The sequence below is a fragment of the Trachypithecus francoisi genome, unplaced genomic scaffold (genome assembly GCF_009764315.1).
Source record: "Trachypithecus francoisi isolate TF-2019V2 unplaced genomic scaffold, Tfra_2.0 Lachesis_group1, whole genome shotgun sequence".
NCBI classification, from domain to species: Eukaryota; Metazoa; Chordata; class Mammalia; order Primates; family Cercopithecidae; genus Trachypithecus; species Trachypithecus francoisi.
Window position 1 is genome coordinate 17986127 of NW_022681454.1, and position 15891 is coordinate 18002017.

Consider the following 15891-nt stretch of genomic DNA (forward strand, 5'->3'; position numbering starts at 1 on the left):
TTGGTGTTTTAGACATGAAGTCCTTGCCCGTGCCTATGTCCTGAATGGTATTACCTAGGTTTTCTTCTAGGGTTTTTATGGTTTTAGGTCTAACATTTAAGTCTCTAATCCACCTTGAATTAATTTTCGTATAAGGAGTAAGGAAAGGATCCAGTTTCAGCTTTCTACTTATGGTTAGCCAATTTTCCCAGCATCATTTATTAAATAGGGAATCCTTTCCCCATTTCTTGTTTTTGTCAGGTTTGTCAAAGATCAGATGGCTGTACATGTGTGGTATTACTTCTGAGGGCTCTGTTCTGTTCCATTGGTCTATATCTCTGTTTTGGTACCAGTACCGTGCTGTTTTGGTTACTGTAGCCTTGTTGTATAGTTTGATGTCAGGTAGCATGATGCCTCCAGCTTTGTTCTTTTGACTTAGGATTGTCTTGGCAATGCAGGCTCTTTTTTGGTTCCATATGAACTTTAAAGCAGTTTTTTCCAGTTCTGTGAAGAAACTCATTGGTAGCTTGATGGGGATGGCATTGAATCTATAAATTACCTTGGGCAGTATGGCCATTTTCACAATATTGATTCTTCCTATCCATGAGCATGGTGTGTTCTTCCATTTGTTTGTGTCCTCTTTTATTTCACTGAGCAGTGGTTTGTAGTTCTCCTTGAAGAGGTCCTTGACATCCCTTGTAATTTGGATTCCTAGGTATTTTATTCTCTTTGAAGCTATTGTGAATGGGAGTTCATTCATGATTTGGCTTTCTATTTGTCTGTTACTGGTGTATAAGAATGCTTGTGATTTTTGAACATTGATTTTGCATCCTGAGACTTTGCTGAAGTAGCTTATCAGCTTAAGGAGATTTTGGGCTGAGACAATGGGGTTTTAAGTGCTTATGACATAATAGACACTGTGTGTATATATGCATTATCTCACTTTACAAGAGGAAAAGAAGACTTAGGGAGAATAAATGATGTTACCAAGGCACACTGCTCTATGCAATTGGTTTCAAACTCAGAAAGTCACACTGCAGAACTTGAATTTTTATAAGGTAAGTTGAACTTGAAGAGTTGTCACAAAAGATGTGAAGAAAGATGTATGCAAGAAGGAAAAGTTTCAGTTTGTTAAAGCTCGAACATTTTCCATTGGATTTAATGATTAGGAAGTGAAGCCATCAGTGGTCTTAAAGAGAAAAATACCATGCATATGGCAGGAGACAAAGGCAGATTAAAAAAAAAATTGGGCCCCTGGAGAAAGCATGACAGCAAATACGATCCTGATAATACTAAGCCCACTTTTTCAGCAACCATAGTCCTTTGAGTATGTGGAATAACTTTAAGAAGACAAAGACCTGACTGGTTTGTACAAATTATAGATTTGTTAACAATCATGTATTTGCCACATGAAAGCTGATAAGGAAAGTAAAACTATTATGTTAAATAAGTAAGACATCAATAACAACAAGAACAATAACATGTATTCCCCACACCCTGCTTTTCATTCAAACTCAATATATACAACCAGTTCTCCCTGTCAATCTGAATTAAAAAATTAAGTCAAGGCTCATGAATCTTCTGCTCACTCTTAGATAACACGGAGTTCTTGATAACTTCTGTCCACAAAATACTCTCAATTTAATCATTAATATGTCCAGTGTAGTATAATAACAAAAATCTTAAAACTTAGTTCGAAGGTAAGTTTTCCCATTCCACTTGTAGCCAGAGCCTGATTCAAGCTGATTTCTTGCAGGGTTAGGAATGGGGTTTAATAGATTGCATCTCTTTCCACTGCAATCACATTTGTACTTTTGCCCTCACCTTGCTGACACATTTCTGACCAATGGAGCTTGGTAAGTTTTCAGCACTGGAGAAAAGAGTGGTACAGGGTCAGGAAAATGCTTTCATCCTAAAAAACCATGGTGAAGGAGCTGGTTTGAATGCTCTCTGGGTCTAGAAGATGTCTGAAGTTGATGAATACACTCATTGAGAAGTTTCTGGGTTTCTATGAGACCTTTTCCTGTCAATGTGATCTCTCTAATTCTTTAAATGGACAAGTGTGTCAACCTTATTGCCTTGTCAATTATAACTCTACCCTAGCTTGTAAGTAAAATAAAATACAATCTGTATTTTCTTTTCCAAGATTCCTTGCTTGTCTGCACATGAGAGAATAAATCTCTCTTATTACAGTTTACTCTCTCATGCATACTCTACAGTCGGTTCATAGGAACCAGTCACTTTGGGCCTATCTTATAGACTGGGCAATTACTTCCCAAACAGCTGTTGCTGTGGTGCCTTTCAAAAGACCTCTATAATCAGCCTCACTCTCACCCTTTAGATTTTCCAGGCAAGAGACAGAGTGAGTCTACTTTGCTTCACAAGTTTCCAGAACAAATAACTCCTAAGTTTCCATCTAAAGCTTAGAGTTGAAATCCCATCTATTTCCTCCCAGGGACAGTGTGACTTTTACCACCTACTGGATTTCTCTAAAATTTCTCCTGTATCTCTAACTCCTAAACATACACTTTCTATGTAGGAAAATGGTCAAAAACTGTGAATTGGTTTTGTTATAAAATCCTGGGTAGTCTTGAACCACAATCGGGAATGTAGCTAGGTTTTTTAGGTCTTTGCCTAAATTGACTGCAAAACAATCCATTTAAATAACTTGAAATTGAGAAGATTTTTTTTTCTTATTTGCAGGAAAATTCTGTCTAAAAAGCATACCAAAGAAAGAAGTTCAGCATGCTGACCCATGCCTGAAATCTGGTGCATCTTTGAATGAATAAATTCAGATGAATATTAACTAAAATAGCAACACAATGAATTAGCACAACTTCCTTGTGTGACATAATGATCAATAAAGGAAAGACACAGGTGCCTTAGAGAAAATTTAATCTAAGTACAAATCTTTTATTCATAAGTTTGAAATTAAATCTGGTTGACTTTTAAAAGCTCCATTCAAACATTAATAAATGTTTATATATCAAAGGGGGGAAATGTCACACTTCTTTTGTAAACTAAAATGCATGTGATATTACATGTTCCCAAATGAAAAGTTTGAGCCAAGCAGCAGAAATAAATGAGAACAAATTAAAATTAGTTTATCATAAGCAGGAGTTCCAGAGTAAGTTATGTCCACAATTACATCCTGTGCTCATGAATAGTACAATCATTACACATTCAAACATGGAGTTTTGTCAAACATAAAGAGTATTCTTGACTGAAGAATTCTGTTTATGGTAGAAGGATAAATTCAATACAGGTGTTTATCACAACTGCTGAACAGGTATATGTAAGACTTTTGCCACCAAGTCAAGGCTAACACGAGGAAAAGAAAAAAGAAAGTTCAATCACTCTTGTTATGAACGGTAGATGTTCATAGAACTGACTTCAGTTGGTCTAAGGCTTAAGTCTTTCTAAAATATAATTGATAATGAACAGCAAAGAGAAAATATGCACTTTGCTAAGTACTGTTTAGATTTATTTTTAATTGTGATAAACTTCATATAATGAGAAATTTGCTACCATAAGCATTTTTAAGTGTACAGTTAAGTATCTTCACATTGTTGTACAACCCCTCTACAGAACCTTTTACATCTTGCAAAACAAATCCAATGCTAACGAAACAGCAACTGTCAACTTTCCCCTCCCTGTAGCCTCTGATAACCAGCATTCTGCTCTCTGAGTTTATGAAATTGAGTATTTTATATGTGATTCCTCATATAAGTGGGATCACTATTTGTCCTCCTCTGATTGGTTTATTTCACTTAGCAAAATGTCCTGTAGGTTAATCGATCTTGTCACATTTGGTGGAATTTCCTTCTTTTTAAAGGTTGAATTATATTCCACTGTATGCAAATATCACATTTTCTTTATCCATTCTTCCAGTCAACTAAAAACTTCTAAACAGCAAGGAAACAATCAACAGAATGAAAAGGCAATCTAGAGAAAAGAAGAAAGCATAAGTAAACCATGTATCTGGTAAAGATTTGCTAGCCAAAAATATAAGGAACTCTTCCAACTCAATTGCAAAACACCCAAATAACCCAATATAAAAATGGGTCAAGGCCTTGAATAGACATTTCTTCAAAGAAGATATACAAATGATCAAGAGGTATATCATTGGTGACATAGTTTAAATATTTGTCCCTTCAAAATCTCATGTTGAAAGTTGATCCTCGATGTTGGAAGTAGGGGCTGGTGGGAGGTATTTGGATCATGGACGTGGATCCCTCGTGAATGGCTTGGTGCCATTCTCATGGTAAAAGAGCCTGGCACCTCCCTTTCATCTCTCTCACTTGTTATATGATCTCTACACAGCAGCTTCCCTTCATGCTTTGCCATGACTGAAAAATTCCTGAAGCCCTCACATCAGAAGCAGATGCTAATACCATGCTTTTTGTACAATCTGCAGAACTATGACCAAAAAAAAATTTTTCTTTATAAATTACCCAGCCTTAGTTATTCCTTTAGTGACACAAATGGATTAAGACATAAAATCAGTTCTGAGGAGGGAGTGTAGCTATAAATATACCTGAAATTGTGGCAGCAGATTTGGAACTGGGTAATGGGCAGAAGTTGGAAAAGTTGGAAGGCTCAGACGAAGACAGAAAGCTGAGGGAATGTTTGGATTTTATTAAAGACCAGGTAAGTGGCTGTTACCAAAATGCTGATTATAATATGGATAGTAAAGGTCATGCTGAGGAGGTCGCAGATAGAAATGAGAAACTTATTGGGAGCATAGGTCACCCTAGTTATGATGTAGCAAAGGAATTAACTGCATTTTGTTCATATCCTAGGACTTTGTGGAAGGCTGAATTTAAGAGTGATGATTCAGGCTGGGCACTGTGGCTCACGCCTGTAATCCCAGCAGTTTGGGAGGCCAAGACAGGTGAATCATGAGGTCAGGAGATCGAGACCATCCTGGCTAACATGGTGAAGCACCGTCTCTACTAAAAGATACAAAAAAATTAGCCAGGCGTGGTGGTAGGTGCCTGTAGTCCCAGCTACTCAGGAAGCTGGGCCAGGAGAATGGCATGAACCCAGGAGGCGGAGCTTGCAGTGAGCAGAGATCATGCCACTGCACTCCAGCCTGGGCAACAGAGCAACACTGTCTCAAAAAAAAAAAAAAAAAAAAAAGGAGTGATGATTCAATGTATTTGGCTGAAAAATTTCTAAGCAGCAAAGCATTCAAGATACGATGTGGTGGCTTCTAATAACCTATAATTAGATATGGGAGCAAAGAAATGACCTAAAGTTGGAACTCACAATTAAAAGAGAAGGAGAACATTAAAACTTGGAAAACTTGCCACCTGGTCATGTGATTGAGAAGAGAAGATAATTTTCAGATGAGGAATACAAAGGAGCTGCAGAGCAACCACTTGTTAGAGAGACTGGCATGACATTAAAGGGATACAGGTGCTACTAGGAACAACAGTGAGGGAAAAGGCCCTTGAAGGCATTTCAGAAATCTTTGAGGCTGTCCTTCTATCACAGTCCCAGAGGTCTAGGAGGACAGAATGGTTTTGGGAACTAGGCCCAGTACAGTGCCCTGTGCTGCCTTGGGGTGCTGCTCCCAAATCTCCACAGGGTCAGTTTTAGCCACAGCTCAAAAGGCCTCAGATATTGCTTGGACTTCTGCTCTTGGACTGAAGGTGAAGGCAAATGAACCTTGTAAGATTTCATGTGGTGCTAAGCCCATAGGCACACAGAATGCAAGAGCCATGGAGGCTTGGAAACTTCCATCCAGATATTAGAGGATATGCCTGAAAGCTTGGGAGCCCAAGGAAAAGCCTGCCTCAGGGTGGAGTCCCAGCAAAGAGACTGTTTTAAATCAGTGCCAAGGAAAAAGTCAGTGACCCACTATGGCTGGACTTCCCACTGGGGCACTGCCTATTGGAGCAGTGGGAATGGAGCCACTGCCCTGTAGGTCCCAGAATGGTAAAGGCAGTGGCAAATTGAACCCTCAATCTGGAAAAGCTGCAGGCATTTGACTCTAGCTTGTAAAAGCAACTGTGTGGGATGTAACCAGAAAAGCCACTGAAAGGACTGCCTGAGATTTTAGGGGCCCACTGCTAGCACCAGTGCACCCAGAATGCAGAACATGGACTCATGGGAGGCAATTTTGGAGCTTTAAATTTTAACGTCTGTCCTGCTAAATTGCACACATATGTAGAGACTGTTACCCCTTTCTTTTGGCCAATTTCTCTCTTTTGGAATAGGATTGTTTACCCAATGCCTGTACCACCATTGTATTGTGAAAGTAAGTAAGTTGGTTTTGATTTTACAGATGCATAGCTAGAAGTAACTTGCTTTGAGTTTCAGCTAAGACTTTAGACTTTGGCCTTTTGATTTAGTGTTAGAACAAGTTAAGATTTGGGGGGAATATTGAGGAGAAATGATTGTATTTTGCAGTGCAAGAAGGACATGAATGAGATTTGGGGGTCAGGAAAAGAATGATATACTTTGTGTTTGTCACTTCTACATCTCTGTTGAGATTTGATCCGCAGGTTGAGGTGGGGCCTGGTGGGAGGTATTCAAGTCATAGGAAAGATCCTTCATGCTTGTCTTCTCACTCTATTAGTTCCCACAATAACTGTTAAAAAGAGGATGGCTGCTGGGTGTGGTGGCTCATGCCTGTAGTCCCAGCACTTTGGGAGGCCAAGGGGGGCAGATAACCTCAGGTTGGGAGTTTGAGACCAGCCTGACCAACGTGGAGAAACCCTGTCTCTACTAAACGTACAAAATTAGCCAGGCATGGTGGTGCATGCCTGTAATCCCAGCTACTCGGGAGGCTGAGGCAGTAGGATCACTTGAACCTGGACAGCGGAGGTTGCAGTGAGCCGAGATCACGCCATTGCAATCCAGCCTGGGCAACAGAGTGAGATTCCTTCTCAAAACAAATAAATAAAAAAAACAGGATGGCACCTTCCTGTCCTCTCTCTCACTTCTCCCTGTGTGATCACTATATACCAGCTCCCCTTTGCTTTCTATCACTAAGGGACGTTTTCTGAAGCCCTCACCAAAAGCAGTGGCTGATGTGATGTTTCTTGAATAGCCTGAAGAATCATGAGCCAAATAAAGTTTTCTCTTTATAAATTACCCAGCCTCAGATATCTTTTTATGGCAACACAAATAAACTCAGATAATCAGAAACATGGATATCAAAGTCACAATAAGATATCATCTCATACCTGTTAGGATGTGTGTTACACACATGCACACGCACACACACATACTCAAACACAAAATAAGTGTTGGCAAGATATGGGGAAATAGGAACCCTTGTATATTGTTGGTGGTAATGTAAAATTGTGCAGTCTCTATGAAAAACAGTATGTAAGTTTCTCAAAAAATTAAAAATAGAACTACCAGATGATACAGCAATCCCATTTCTGGATATATTTAAAAAAGAATTGAAATCGAGATCTCAAAGGGATATCTGCATTCGCATGTTCATGGCAGCATTATTCACAGTAGCCAAAATGTGGAAACAACCTAAATGTCTATGATGATTTCAAGATAAAATGGCCTTTCCTACTTCTGTACTCAGATTTTTAAGAAAATGTCGATAGTGTATCCTAAACACCTTTCAACATATTACATGTCTATCTCTAGTATATTGAAAGTGTTGCACTTAGGTGTGCAAGCAGAAAGCAATTTGCTTCTTTCTTTCTCTCCTTTCATCATGCCTTCCCTTTCCAGTGTAATACTTGAACCAGGTCCTATAGCTTATCTGGTCACTTACATATGTAAGCACACTCTTATTTCTAGGAATTTTCTAAAGTACAGTAAAGTTTAATATTAAGACTTCAAGTTTTTATTTATTCAATCCCCTTAGCTATTTATCTTCCTACTGAGGCCCCAAAACTGGAAGACAGGACTTTTTGGTTATATTATTTTAAGAAAACTCTAGTTCAGCTTTCTTCAAGTTTTGATAAAACTTGGGTTTTTGTTTATTTGGTCCAGGCTGCCTTAGCTCTCTTTGCAGTGCAGTTCCAAGCATTTCAGCCAGAGTTTAAAATTTGTGTCCAAAGGGAGGTTCAGACATCAATTTTCTTATGTAACCAAAAGTACTAGGCAAATTTTGCTAAGAAAATATTCAATGTGCTCTCATCTAGTAGCAGAACAAGGTTGACCTTTAAAATTGTATAACTCAGTAAATAAAACTTGATGTCAGTGTACCTTTTGATAAGCACACCAATCTTCCTAAGAGGCACTCTGTTGTTATCTTCATTTTAGTTTGGACCGGGGGTGACTGAAGAAATGGTGTTCAAAAAAAAGAGACAACAGGGAGTACCTTCTACTAGCATGATGAAACCTCCCCAGGTAGCTCCAAGATAGTCTTATGCTTCTTTATTCATAAACTAGAGATGGATAACGAGTGGTGATGTAGATAGATAGATAGATAGATAGATAGATAGACAGATAGATACAAAGATAGATAGATGCATAGATAGATACATAGAGTGACCATATATTCACATTTCCTTAAGATAGCATGTACTTACATTTGTACTGCCAGCCTCTTCTGTTGGGGATTTGTTCCAACATTTTTGGTTTAATTTATATTGGTATTAATAGTGGCACTTAAATCATCTGGGCTGAATGAAAAGGAATTTCTTCCTTTATACTTTCATCTTTTGCCATAATAGTGCATGTGCAATAAACAGAATTTTATCTTCAATATGTAGCTAAATCTTCTTTTTTCCTGGCACTATCTAAATCCAAGGCAGAGCCCTGGTTGATAAAACTAGGTGTGCTCTGATGCTCGAGGGTAGGGAGAGCTAACTCCCATTTGTCATTATGGCGACACTAACCAATTGTGTCATGGCTTATACTGTGGTCTGTGAGACAGAAAGCTGCCAGGCCACCAGTCAGTGACTTATAGGGAACCTGGGTAATTTGGAATTAGATGTGCATAAGATATACGCAGGAAATAGAAGCTGAGCAGAGTTGCCATAGATCATATTTAAAGGAGTCTGAACGATCTGCTCCTGTGGTTCTGTCATTTATTGTACATGTATTTATTTTATTATTTTGTCTTTTTTTTTCATTTAGCAATGAGCTCTTTTGGAAACAATGAGCACTAGGAAGCCAAACCACATATTTAATGAATACTAAATACTGTGTTTTTGTTACTTAAGAAAGGTGTTGGAAAACAGTGAATTTTCACAAATTCTTTTTCGACATTTATCATTAACCATGAAACCATACTGATATGGCTGGGTACATAAAAAGCCAGATGACACAAAGCTTCTAAAACATCGGCAACTACTTCAAAAGTTAGTATTTATTTTAGTGAAACTGCTCCTGAAAGTGACAAGTTACCACCTGCAGTAGCGCAAGTGGTATTTGCATATCATCGTGGGAACTTGACTTTTTATTAACTCAAATTATTGTTGTTTTTATTTAATTTTGCTCATTTCAATTATGAATTTCCTTTTGAGGGTAGAAAAAGTAAAATGTAGCTATTGTTTTCCTAAATTAACAGGACGGGCACTTACAAACAGATGATTTATGCTAGCTTTATATCAGTGCCTTGTAATATTTCAAGTAGAAAATGAATTAGAGTGATTTAAATAATGGTCTGATTTAAAAAATTAAATTTGAAATTGAACATCAACTGTTTATTTAACCAAAAGGTCTAAAATTATCTTGAGTGAGATTTCAAATTTAAAAGTTCATAATTGAATATAAAATAATTTTTTGTAGTGATTATACAAATAATTTTGGTAGAACTCAGTGCTGTGTTAAAAATAAAGCTCTTGCAAAATTAATAAATGGATGAAGCACAAATATACTTGGATTTGATTGTGGTACACACATAATTAATAATTTCATTCAAATAAACCATAGCATTCTACCAAATGAAGTAGAAACTATAAGTGTCTTAAATATGCTGAGTTCAAGGAGAGAATGTACAAACAACTAAACAAAATCAGAAAAATAATATATGAACAAAATGAGAATATGCAGAACACTTTTCCAACCAACAACAGAACATGCATTTCCCTCAAGTGCACATGGAACAATCTTCAAGATAGAACATACAGTAGGCCACAGTAAAAGTCTTAATTGCTTTTAAAATATTGCAATCACACAAAGAAGCATCTCTTATTACAATGAAATGAAACTAAAAATCAATAGAAGTAAAACTAGAAAATTGCAAATATGTGGAAATTAAATAACACACTACTATTAAACAACCAGTGAATCAAAGCAGAAATCATAAAAGAAGTTAGACAATATCTTGAGACAAACAAAAATGAAACCACAATTTACCAAAACTTATAGAATGCTGTTAAAGCAGTACTAACTAACAGGAGAATTTAGAGCCATAAGCACTTACTTTAAACAAAAAGAAATATCTCAAATCAACCTATGTTAGACCATTCTTGCACTGGTATGAAGAAATACCTGAGATGGGGTAATTTATAAGAAAAGAGGATTAATTGGCTTATGATTCTGCAGACCATACAGGAAGCATGATGGGATCTGCTCAGTTTCTGAGGAGGCCTCAGGAAACTTACAGTGAAGGCTAAGGGGGAGCAGGCACGTTGCATGACCAGAGCAGGAGCAAGAGAGTGAGGTGAGGGGGCAGGTGCTACACACTTTTAAATGACCAGATCTCATGAGCAACTCACTCACTATCATGAGGACAGTACAAAGGGGAAGGGTGCTAAAGCATTTTTGAGAAATCTGCCCTCATGATCCAATCATCTTCCACCAGGCCCCACCTCCAACATTGAGGATTACATTTCAGTAAGATTTGGGCAGGAACACACATCCAAACTATATCACAATCTAACTTTACACTTTAAGGAGCTAGAGAAAGATGGACAAACTAAACCGAAAGCAAGCAGAAGGAAAGAAATAATAAAAATAATAGCAGAAATAAACAAAATACAGAATAGTGAAACAACAGAGAAAATCAATGACACTAAAGATCAACAATTTTCTTTGTAAAAAGATCAACAAAATTGATAAACCTTTAGCTAGAGTGACTAAAATAAAAGCAAGACTCAAATAACTAAAATAAAAATGAAAGAACATTATACCCAATTTCACAGAAATAAAAAAAGATTATGACAATACTATGACCAATTCTATGCCAACAACTCAGTAACCAAAATAAAATGGACAGATATTAACAAGGAGATTCAATCAATAATAAACAACTTCCCCAAAAGAAAAGCCCAGGACCATATGGCATCCTCATGAATTCTACTAAATATTAAAGTAAGCATTGAAAACAATATTCTTCAAACTCTTACAAAAATTGGAAGAGAACATTTCCAGACTCATTCTGTAAGGCCAGCATTACTCAGATAACAAAACTGAATAAAGACAGTCCCCTCCAAAATATACAGACTAATTTATCCGATGAACATTGTCATATCTTGGATGTTTGTTCCCTCCAAATCTCTTGTTGATATGTGATTCCCCAGTTTTGAAGGTGGGGCCTAGTAAGAGGTGTTTGGATCATTGGGAAAGATCCCTCTTGAATGGCTAGGTGCTGTTCTGACCCTATTAGTTCATACAGGAGCTTTTTGTTTCAAAGGAGCCTGTAACGTCCTATTTTTTGCTTCCTGTATCTCCCTGTAATGGACCCGGTCACCCTACACCTTCAATCATGATTGGAAGTTTTTTGAGGTCCTCACTAGGAGCAGATATTGGTACCATGCTTTCTGTTCGTCCTGCAGAAACATGAGCCAAAATAAACCTCTTTTAGTTATAAATTACCCAGCCTCATCAGGTATTCCTTTATGGAAATGCAAATGGACTAGCACAAATTGGTATAGAGGGATAGGGTATTACTGTAAAGATACTTGAAAATGTGGCAGTGGCTTTGAACTGGGTGATGGGAAGAAGTTGGAAGAGTTTGGAGGGCTCAGAGGAAGACAGAGAGACAAGGGGTGGTTTGAAACTTCTTAGAGGCTTAAGTGGTTGTGATCAAAATGTGGATAGAAACCCAGATAGTGAAGCCCAGGCTGATGAGGTCTCAAATGGAAATGAGAAAGTTATTGGGAATGGGAGCAAAGATCAACCTAGTTACACTCTAGCTAAAATCTTTGCTGCACTGTTTCATGTCCTAATGATCTGTGGAAATCTGGACTTAAGAATGCTGACTTAGGGCTGGGTGCAGTGGTTCACACCTGTAATCCCAGCACTTTGGGAGGCCGAGGTGGGCGGATCACTCGAGGTTGGGAGTTGAAGACCAGCCTGACCAACATGACGAAACCCCGTCTCTACTAAAAATACAAAATTAGCCGGTAATCTCAGCTACTCAGGCATGAGATTACATACCTGTAATCTCAGCTACTTGGGAGGTTGAGGCAGGAGAATTGCTTGAACCTGGGAGGTGGAGGTTGTGGTGAGCCAAGATCATGCCATTGCACTCCAGCCTGGGCAATAAGACCAAAACTCCAGCACACACACACACACACACACATACACACACACACACACACACACAAATGATGACTTAGGATATTTGGTGGAAGATATTTCTAAGCAGCAAAGCATTCAAGAGGTGCCATCAGTGCTTCTAACAGCCTATGATTAGATATGGGAGCAAATAAATGGCTTAAAGTTGGAACTTATATTTAAAAGGGAAGCAGAGGGGAAAAAACTTCACAGCTTGGTAATGTGCTAGAGAATGAAATCGCATTTTCAGAGGAAGAATCTAAGCAGGCTACGGAGCAACCACTTGTTAGATTTGCATGACTGAAAGGGAGACTGCTTCCCACATGACACTGCTCCAGCTCCAAAAACAGAACAAAATGCCCCAGGTAGATAGAGCTCAGTTGCCCCTTTGAGGGTGCAAGGTAAAAACGTGAGTGGCTTCTATGAGGTATGAAGCCCGCAAGAGTAAAAGATGCCTAGCAGCTTCCACTTTGATTTCACAAGGATACATTAGAAAGCCTTCATTCTCAAGAAGAAGCCTGGGGCAGGGGCAGAACCCATACAGAGATACTCTACCAGGATAGTTCCAAAGGAAAACATGGGCTTGGAGCCCCCACACAGAATCCCCACCAGGGAACTGCCTGGTGGAGCTATGGAAATGGGGCAACTGCCATCCAGACCCCCGAAGGGTACAGCCGCCAGCAGTTGCACCCTTAGCATGGAAAAGCCACAGGAGCAGAGCTGGCTAAGGCCCTGGGAGGCCACCCCTACACCAATGTGCTCTGAATGCCAGACGTGGAGTCAAAATTATTTTGCTCTTTTAAAGTTTAATGTCTGCCCTGTTGAATTTTAGACTTTTGGGGCCTGTTATCCCTTTCTTTTGGCCAATGTCTCCCTTTTTGGAATGAGAATGTTAACCAAATTCCTGTACCACCGTTGTGTGGTGAAAGTAAATAACTTGATTTTGATTTTACAGGTTCATGGGGGGAAGGAATTTTCCTTCAGTCTTAGGTGAGACATGGGACTTTGGACTGAGTTGATGCTAGAATGAGTGAAGACTTTTGGAGACTATTGGGAAAGGATGCTTGTATTTTGCAATGTGGGAAGAACATGAGATCTGGGGGACCCAGGACAAAAAAATATTGTTTGGATTCTTGTCCCCTCCAAGTCTTATGTTGATATGTGATTCCCCAATTTTGAAAGTGGGGCCTAGTGAGAGGTGTTCGGATCATGGGGGTAGAGCCCTCATGAATGAGTGCTGTTCTCACTCTATTCATATGAAAGCTGATTGTTTAAAAGGACCCTGGCACTTGCTCCTCTATCTCTCTTGCTTATTCCCTCACCATGTGACACACCTGTCTTTCCTTCACCTTATGCCATGATTAGAAGCCTCCTGAGGCCCTTACCAGGAGAAGATTCCAGTGTCAATCTTCCTGTACAGCTTTCAGAACTGTGAGCCAAATAAACCTCTTATCTTTATAAATTACCTAGCCTTTATAGCAATGCAAACAAACACAAATATCATGCAAAAGCATCAACAAAATGCTAGAAATTTGAATTCAACAACAAATTAAAATAATTGTATGGTACGGCCAAGTAGGCTTTATTCTCAGAGTGCAAGGATGATTCAACATATGAGAATCAAGCAAGATATTGTACCACATTAGCAGAATAAAACAAAACAAAACAAAATACATGTTTAACTCAAGTGAAGCAGAAAAAGTGTTTAACAAAATCCAATATGCTTGTATAAGAAAAACACTAAATGAACTGGGAATAGAAGAAAATTACACCAACCTCGTAGAGATAATCTATGTCAAGCCCACAGCTAATATTACACTTAGAAGTAAAAGACTAAAACATTTTTTTGTAAGAGCAGGAGAAGACAAAGGTGCCCATTTTAGCCACTTCTCCTAAGCATAGCACTGGAATTCCTAGCCAGAACAATTGGACAAAACAAAGAAATACAAACAAATTGAAATGAAAAAGAAAGAAACAAAATTATTTTCACTCATAGATGATATGTTCATATATGTAGAAAACTGTAATGATTTCATACATACACACACACACACACACACACACAAATTGTTAGAATGAATACATTTTTTTGTCAAAGTTGCAGAATAGAAAACCAACATGCAAAAATTAGTTGCATTTCTATACTCTAGATGTACTAATAATTCACAATCAAAGAAATAAATTAGGAAAATAATTCTATTTATGTTAGCAGCAAAAATAAATAAAATGCCAAAAAAATTTAAGAGACAAAAGTTATATACACTGAAAACTATAAAATGCTGCTAAAAGAAATTGAGGAGACAAATAAATAGAAAGATATTCCATGTTTATAGATTGGAAGAGTTAGTATTGTTAAGATTGTCCATACGTCTCAAAGTGATCTACAGATTTAACACAATACCCATGAAAATGCTATTGACATTGTTTGGCAAATATTATTAAAGTGTATCCTAAAATTAATACGGATTCTCAAGGTCCATATGAATCTTGAAAGTTTATGTGAATTTGGACAAAATAAATTGAATTACAATTAAATCACATTTTTTTTGTCCTGAATGGACAAAATAATCTTGAAAAAAAAAGTTGGATGTCTCATATTACTCAATTTAAAAACTTACCACCCAACTATAGTCATCAAAACAGTGTGGTACTGGTATAAAACCAAACATATAGACCAATGATATAAAGTAGAGAACCCAAAATAAAACTGTTAATTATATGGTGGTGATCTTTGATAGGGATGGCAAAATCCCTCAATGAAGGTAGGGCAGTCTTTTCAAGAAATGGTGCTCAGAAAACTGTATATCCATATTTCATCCTTACATGACACCATTTACAGCAATCTATTTTAAAATGGATCAAATATTTAAACATAAGACCTAAAACCATAAAACTCTTAGGAGAAAATATATAGGAAAGTTTCACATCATTGAGTTTGGCAATGCTTGTTTGGGATATAACACTAAAAGCATAAGTAAAAATAGATACGTTGAGCTACATCAATATTAAAAACTTCTGTACAAAAAAAGACAGACTTAAAAGAATGGAAAAACAACCTATGAAATGAGATACAATATTTACCAATCACATATCTGATACGGAGATTTAATATCTAAAATGTATCAACAGCTCTTGTAACTCAACAACAAAAAACAAACAGCGCAATTAAAAATGGGCAAAGGACTTGAATAGATATTTTTCCAAAGAAGATATAGAAATGGCCATCAAATACATGAAAAGATGCTCAGCACTACCAATTATTAGGGAAATGCAAATCAAAACAATAATAAATAAGATACTACTTTTGACCCATTAGGATGGGTACATGGCCTTTACAGGGACATGGATGATACTGGAAACCATCATTCTCAGCAAACTAACACAGGAACAGAAAACCAAACACCACATGTTCTCACTCATAAGTGGGAGTTGAACAATGAGAACACATGGACATAGGGAGGGGAACATCACACACAGGGT